Source organism: Octodon degus, unplaced genomic scaffold (genome assembly GCF_000260255.1).
Source record: "Octodon degus isolate 3935 unplaced genomic scaffold, OctDeg1.0 scaffold00021, whole genome shotgun sequence".
Classification (NCBI taxonomy): Eukaryota; Metazoa; Chordata; class Mammalia; order Rodentia; family Octodontidae; genus Octodon; species Octodon degus.
In genome coordinates this window covers 8,442,644-8,451,143 of record NW_004524597.1, presented here as the reverse complement: position 1 = coordinate 8,451,143, position 8,500 = coordinate 8,442,644, and the positions used below count along the sequence as shown (strand labels likewise).

At 40.2% G+C, this 8,500-nt stretch overlaps 1 pseudogene; it reads left to right on the top strand.

The window, feature by feature from the left end:
- LOC101586332 overlaps window positions 1-8,065 on the top strand; it is a 25,279-nt pseudogene extending 17,214 nt beyond the window's left edge.
- Window positions 8,066-8,500: the final 435 nt, after the last annotated feature.

Here is an 8,500-nt window from a genome sequence, read left to right as displayed (position 1 = left end):
CTTAGACCGCTGAGCTATTTCCCCAGCCCAACCAGGTTGGTTTTGATCTGGATGAATGTACGTGAAGGGGGTCAGCCAAAAACAAACAAAAAAGTTTCCTTTGATCCAAGTTCATGACAGCTCATAAAAAAAAACTTAGAATACCTAAGTAGATCATCCATTTTTTAAATTCCAACATTTCTGTTTAAATCCTACCCATCATGACTGCTATTGTAGGCTGGGCATGATGGCATATGCTTGTAATCCTCTCCTGCCTAAATCTTCATCATTCTGGAAGATTTAGGCAGGAGAGGATTACAGGTTTGCGCTCAGCCTGAGCAATTTAGTGAGACCCTGTCTCAAAGTTAAAAATACAAAAACAGGGCTGGGGAGACGGCTCAGTAGAATAAGCACTTGCCTAGCAAGTACAAGGGCCTGAGTTCAATCCCTGGTTCTGCAAAAACAAAAAAACAAACAAACAAAAAAACAGCCGGGGACATAGGTCAGTGTATAAAGGCCCTGGATTTAATCTTTCTTCAGTAAGATAACCAGACTATATCAACCTGCTTGGTAATGTGAGGGGCACTTTCTTACTCAGGTCTTCCTCATCCTTTTGGAATATTCCTGACTGCAACCCTGGCCAATTAATTAGATGTGTGAACAATGTCTACCATCACAGTATGGTCTGATTAAGTTTTGGTGACTGTTTCCATGGACTTTGTTGCATACATTAAAATTACAGTAATAGAAGGCTGACTCACACTATCAGAATAATGCCCTGCAGTTATCCAGATGCATGACACTGGCCAAATGATGTACATACCTTCCCTGTATCTGTATCTACCAACTGTAAAATGGGGACTCGAGGGTTGTTATATGGATTAAACAAGCAAATACTATACACATAAAGCATGAAGAACTGGGTCAGGTATGTGCTGATAGGCATCATTTATATCTAGTCTTCACTGTTATCATATGAGTTAGGTGTTGATATATCCATTTTACCAGTGAGCAAATGCAGGCTTTGTACACACAAATTTATCCAAGGCTACACAACTATAAGGAGTTGGATAGCCACCATTAGCTCTCAAGGTGAGAACAAGGTCTTACCTACACTGTGGTCATATTACCTCTCATAATTACTTAATTTCTTAGCATTCTTCAGACCAACCCCATCATGTTACAGAGGAGGATGCTGAAAGCCACCAGGAAAGCTGACCGACTGACCTGAGGTCCACAGATCAATTCAGAGCTGGGCTTAGAAGCCACCAAACTGTGATAAACAGTTAAGTTCTTTTGACCACATCTAAGATTTTAAGATTACAGGAAGAAGAAAAAGCAAGAACAGACAGTTTGAGGTAGCTGTGCTGAATTAAAAACATAAAGAAATCAAATTCAAAAACAAAGATCCAGGTGTGGTGGTGCACACTTGTAATGCTAGCACTTGGGAGGTGGAGGCAGGAGGATTGCCATGAGTTAAGGCCAGATTGGGCTACAAAGTGAGTTCAAGACCAGCCTGAACTACATAGTGAAACCCTATCCCAAGAAGACTAACAAACCCCAAACCAAACAAACAAAAAATCAGAAACAAACTGAGTGTGTTGGCACATGCCAATATTCCCACAATTTGAGAGGTTGACGCAGGAAAATTGCTGTGAATTCAGGGCCAGCCTGGGCTAGTGAACACAGGGTCTACATAGTGAGACTGTCTTTAAAAAAAATCCCAAAACATTCTTATTAAAAATGTCTCCTTTTTAGATAACTTGAAGCCTGAGAACTCCTGAAAATCAAAAGCCATATCACATTTTTAAAAATAGAATCTAAGGGCCGGCCAGATAGCTCAACAGATTAAAGTACCTTTTTAGGCAGATGCAGGGGTCAGGGTTTGATCCCCAGCACCACAAACCATGCCAGCCCCATTCCTGGGGCACACTGAGACGGCAAATGAGAGTAGGAGTGGTGGTGCACACCTGTAATTCCAGCACTTGGGAGGCTGAACACAGGAGGATTACTACAAGTCCAATCTGTGTAGTAAGACCCTGTAGATGCTGTACTAAATACATAATAAAATAAAATAAAATAAAATAGGATATGACAAGCTAAATCTAGGTTATATAACAACAAACATTGTGAAACAATGATGAAGAGTGTATTGTACTAACAAAGGGATTTTTTCTAAATGTATTTGGTTGTTACAGGGCCTCAATATGCAGCTCCGACTCAGTGATCCTCCTGCTTTTAGCCTCCCCAGCTCTGGGACTACAGGTGTACAGGACTCTGTGGCCGGCTCAGCCTGCCCTAGGGGCAGGACTGGCATGACATGTGGTGCCAGGGATGGAATACGGGGGTGCCTGAGCTTGCCTAAACTTGCCTAAGCAGGCACTTTAGTCTGCTGAGCTATCTGGCCAGCCCGCTGAAGGATGTATTTACTAGACATGCTGCAAAAAAAGGTAATTAAAACAATAACATATCTATAAGAATATATACAAGAAAACAAACAAGAGTCCATAAAAATACACACATGTACACACTTTATACAAAAGGTAACATTTGAAAGCTAGGGGAAAAGGGTATCCTAATTTGTAACTTAAGATTGTTGATAATCCAGCTACAAAAGACATTTCTGCCTCACATAGTATACAAAAAACAAACTCCTGATTATGTAAACAAATATAAAGTGTGACAGCTGTATGTTTTTTAAAATCTTGTAGTGAGAAAATTCTAATCATGACCAAAAAATCTGAAAGATAAAAAATTCAAATAGATAGAAAGATTACTTATATTTCACTATAACAAAAGAGGTTATGATTGTAGTTCAGAGATAATAAAGAAAATGTTTGTGGAGACAATAATAACTGAAATGTTAAAATACTAAGTTTTTAGTATTTAAATGGTATAAGTAGGTAATTCACCGAAGAAACAAGATGCCATCAAACATTAAAAATGCTCTCCAATAGAGCAGAGGAAGTCTAAAACATAAGGAAATATAATTTTTCACCCATCATATTGGCATAAATTAGGGAGGGTGTTAAACACAACTTCAATGATCTTGCAGGGATACAGGAACTTTTCATAGCCCATGATAGGACTTAAATTTGTGAAGCCTTTTTGGAAAGCAATTTGGCAAATATTTTCAAAACTAATGAATCTTCATTTTGATTTTAGAAATCTATCCTAATGAGTGCATTATTATTATTATTATTATTATTATTATTATTATTTGGATTTTTGAGACAGGCTGGCCTTGAACTGATTATATAGCCCATGCTAGCCTCAAGTTTGTAGCAATCCTCATGCTTCAGCCTTTCTAAATTCTGGGATTATAGGTGTGCACCACCACATTTGGCTAACAAAATTAATAAATTTACACATGCATGCGTGTCTGAAGTGTTTAATGAAGTATTGGTTATTAAAGCAAAAGACTGGAAACAATCTAAATGTATATCAGCAGGGTCAAAAGTCAGTACAGGTGTGGTACAGTTGTGCTGCATATACTGTACAGTTATGAAAAGCCTATGGACCAGCATGGCAGTGCACCTCTGTAATTTAGCACTCAGGAAGCTGAGCAAGAAGACTGCTTCAAGTTCAAGGCTGCGCTGGGCTACAAGGTGAATTCAAGGCTCTCTTGAACTACATAGCAAGACCCCATCTCAAAAAAAAAAAAAAGATTCGTGTATCTGGCAAGGACTTCTAGAATGCGTAGATCCCTAGATTTGGGAGAAGTTAGGTGGAGATGATGGAAAAATTTCATTTTCTTTGAATACATCTATATTCTTTAACCTTGTATGATATTCATTTATTCATATATTGCAGTTCTATTATCTATTGTTACTTTGAATTGTTATTCCTCAAATTGTGGAGCTTCCTGGAAGAATTCAAAATGGGTTTTTTCTTGGGGATACCACAGTGACTTCAGGTAGGGGGGCACAACAGCTAGTCACCTCCACATTTTCAGGCCCTTAGGAGCTGATTCTCTTGTCTAGTCTCTATTTCCTTGATTTACCTACATAACATTCTCGGCATCCTGTGAAAACATTCATGTAGATTGTGGAAGGTCATAACTGAAAATCGGGCCAGGGAGATAGCTCAGTGACATAAGCATCTGCATGGCAAGCACAAGGTCTTAAGTTCAGTCTCTAATATTGCAAAAAACAAAACAAAACCTAGTTTCATAACTATGAAAATCTTAAGTCCTGCAGTTTTTCTCTGCTTTTAGAAATATAATTATGACATCTTAAATAGGACTTTCTAAGATTTTAGAAAAAGGGACAAAGTCTCTCTTAAGGGATCTTTTAGTCTTCCGTTCCTATTGCCAACTTTAACAGCTATACAACTACTTAACAATTACTGTATAAAACCTACAGAATTGATTTTTTAAAAATAATGGGGGGCCTGGCCCTAGCTCCGTTCTTTAAGTGGCTGCTTCCACAAAGTTGTCAGCCTCAGGGTGCTGTAGTTCGATCCCCACAACTCCAGCTAGCCAAACCTGCCCTGAAGGCATTTGGAGAAAAAAAAATAATAATAATAATGAGAAGAGGGGCCGGGGAGATGGTTCAGTAGAATAAGCACTTCCCTGGCAAGCACAAGGGCCTGAGTTCAATCCCCGGTTCTGTCAAAAAAGAAAAAAAAAGAAAAAAAGAAAAACCTACAGAAGCAGAATACAACTTAACAATGATACTTCTGAAGATATGTAAATTCTTGAGAAGTCCAAGAGCATTCTAGAATCCTTGTTTTTTAGGGCTCTTAGGTAACCAACAAGTTTTATGAAATATGGCTACAAGAAAACTCAACATTTTCAAAACATATGCATAAATAATTTCATTTTCTAACCAATGTAAAAGAAATTTTCTTAAACAGTTAAGCGAGTTGAGCAATTCTCTAACAAACACGACTTTCCAGAATTATTGAAGTGTTTATGTTTTATTAATAGAGTAATAGGGGCCAAAAAGAAAATGAAATAATATCTGCACTGATAAATTATTATGAAATCAACAATAAAGGGAATATTTCATAGAAAATTAGTGAATATAGCTAAAGTTACAATTAAAGTAAAACTTTAGTAGAACATAGCTTTAATGTTTTTTATCATTAAACAACAAAGAATAAAAACAAAATATGCTGATTTTTTTGTTTGTATGTATTTAGTATAGGTTCTACAGGGTCTCACTACACGGATCCAACTTGTAATGATCCTCCTATTTTCAGCCTTCCAAGTGCTGTGATTACAGTACCGTGCCACCACGGCCAGTCTCATGGCTGGCTCAGCGTGCCCTGGGGGTGGGGCCTGCACGGCATGCCTGGGATCTAGCCCCAGTCCCTGCACCTGCCTACGCAGGCACTTTAATCTGCTGAGCTATCTGGCCATCCCAGAATATGCGATATTTTTGCAAGTTTATTATGTCTAGGGTCTGTAGGTAATCACATTTCATTTCAAGTTCTTTATACTACTTGTGAGGTAGTGGGCATTTTTGCCCTTTTGTTTAAAAAATATTCATAACTAAACATAACCATATAATGTTCTATGTGTTCGGTTTCCAAGTACTATATGACATATTTCTTGATTCAACTTTCACAAATATCTATTAAACAAGGACATTTAAGAATAAAGGGGAAGGAAAAAAAAGAATGAAGGGCTCTGAGCTAGAACCTTGTCCTTTGTTATTGTCAGTTAGGAGATTTCCAATTAAACTTCATACCTGAAATGAGTCAGTTGAATAACAGCAAAAACAGTTTATATGTTTATTTTAGCTGAAGTATAGAAGTGGATTATCTTCCTATTTTTCAACACTGTGTAACTTATTCCAGCAACACAAAGACTAGTATGCTACTTTCCTTCAGTTAGTTTTGTACCCATTATTTCCTTTCAAGTAATAGTTGGCAGCCTCTTTCCATGCCCCTTTCTCTTACTCTTTATCTCTGACAAAATTTACTGGTCTGCCATAAAACCTGCACTGGTAAACTTGTGATTTAAGATACAAATAGAGGAAACAGTTTCAAACATTATCAAACAATATTAATAGGTAATCTTGTTAATGTGGATCCAAAAGAAAGTTTAAACTCCAGAATATTTTCAAACTGTAAGAAGTAGACATGACCTGATGCCAGCAACAGCTGGGAGTCTGTTTGGGCTACTACCTGTAGGGCCCAAACCACTTTTTACTGTAACGTACCCCCTAGAGACCCAGGTGCAAATGCTCAAAAAGGGCAGCTAGCAGAACACCTGGGTGACTGTGGCCCAGAAGAGGATGGGTTGCTGGTGTGTCCTCCAACAGAGGGCCGGATTTGCCCAGTGCCCACAGATGCTTTGGATCACCTTCAGTGACAGCAGCAGCTCTTTGGTGTGGACTACACGCCTGTTTTTTTTGTTTTGTTTTGTTTTGTTTTGTTTTTTGGTGGAACCAGGGATTGAACTGAGGCCCTTGAGCTTCTTGCCAGGGAAGCACTTATTCCACTGAGCCATCTCCCCGGCAGGCCTGTGTTTTGATGGGAACAGATGGTGGACCTGACATATCCGCATTGCCTAGGACTTAGGCCTAAGCCCACAGAGGCATTTACAGATGCTGTGCAAAGGCTATTTTATGTGCCCCCAACATGGACCTACAAGTGTGCTGAGGATCTGATCCACTGCTTGTATGACACCTGGGCAAGGGGGATGAGAACCTGGGTATGTGAAGCAATATGTGTACAGCTGGATATTTCCTGAAGGAGTTCAATGTGTCTTGCCTGACAGACAGTGATGTAGATACCTACTGGGAGAGCAATGGGTCCCAGTGTCAGTACTGGGTACAGTTTACTATGAAGAAGGGCACCACTGTCAAGAAGCTGCTATTCACAGCAGATACCACAGACAATAAACCTTTATGCCTAATTGGGTGGTTGTCTGGGGGGCAAAAAGGACAATATGAAGAAGTCAAGTGAGGAGAGCATTGACAAAACCCTGATTGGGGATGTCTATGTCTTGGAGGCCATGATGGTCCACCTCTTAATTATCCAGATCCACATCATGCAGTACCAAGATGAGGACATTGATGTTCATCTCTGAGGGGTGAAAAATGAAGTCCTCTAGACAGCGGGAACTAGGGTTGAAGGCAGACCTCTTCAACCAGCGAGTCTACTTCATCAAGATCCTGGACAGTGTCTTATGTCACCTGGTACCTACACAGCACCACACACTGGGTCTTTCAGTGAGATCAAGCAAGTGAAACAGTTCCTACTGCCGTCCAGGTGGCAGATCTGTGCTGGTGAGATACAGAGAGCAGAAAGCCTCATTTCATTCCATGCCTGCACATCAACCAGTGCCTCATTATGAAACACCATGTCTGCCCTTCCCAGGATACTGCCTGCAAGAATATCATCTTCACCCAGGATTACGAAGGCCTCAAGCCCTCTGACAAGGATGAAAAGCCCCTGGACTATGGGTAACCCATGTGCTATAACCAGTGGTGGAAGTGTAAATTCATTGTGGAAGGCTTCATTGACCAAGGGGTGACTTCTATGATAGCCTGGCAGATATGTCAGAAGAACAATGCCTCATCTTATGCAACTTCTGATAGTTCCAGGAAAAAAAACAGCAAGAGGATGAAGAAATAAAGACAAAAGATGAAAGCTGGGGTCAGGTGGAGCCCTCCCTCCTGATGGGAGAAGAGGACCTAAACAACGACTGCAGGGGCATTTATTTATACATTTGACAAAGTATCACAAGATATAGGGGGCTGAGGAGATAGCTCAGTGGCATAAACACCTGACTAGCATGTGCAAGGTCCTGAGTTTGATATCCCCAGTACCACACACACACACACACACACACACTCAAACCCAAAAAACAAAACCAAGATAAAGGGTTGCTTAGCAACTAATGATTAGGTTGTCTCAGACAAGGTGGGGTTTTTTCAGCACTAAAGTAGTTTGATTGCTTTAGGCATTCTGGCCTCGCCTTAACCCCAGATGTGTCCAATTTCCAGCTCCAGCTGCTCCCCAAAAGCAGTGCACAAGCTGAGCTGATGCTCCTCTATCTCTGCCCTTCTTTGTAGGCACAACCAACCAGGACAATGGCACTAGTGAGGCCAGAGACATGTATGTGTACTGAAAGCCCTTCTTGGACCTTGTCTTAGTCCAGTGAAGTTTATATTTGTAATTCTAGGGAAAAGTTAGTGGAATTCCAGTAAGTTATTTCCAATAACTTCTAGTGCAACTCATGGTGAGAATAAAGACATTAAGGCATATTTATAGTTGTGGGGAGCCAAGGTGGCCCTAAGTTCAGTCAGAACAATCGCTAATGAAAACAAAGGCCTCAACCTAGGGCTGAACCTAGGTTTTATTAATTTGTGAAGAAGGGAGTGGCTCAGGGATGAGTGACTAAGAGAAAGGTGGGAAGTACACAACTGCTATCACCTGGGCTAGATAGGAGGCCTGAAATCACCTCTGTAATATGGAAAGAGAGAGAGACAGGAACAGAGAGAGAGAGAGAGAGAGAGAGAGAGAGAGAGAGAGAGAGAGAGAGAGACAGACAGAGAGACAGACA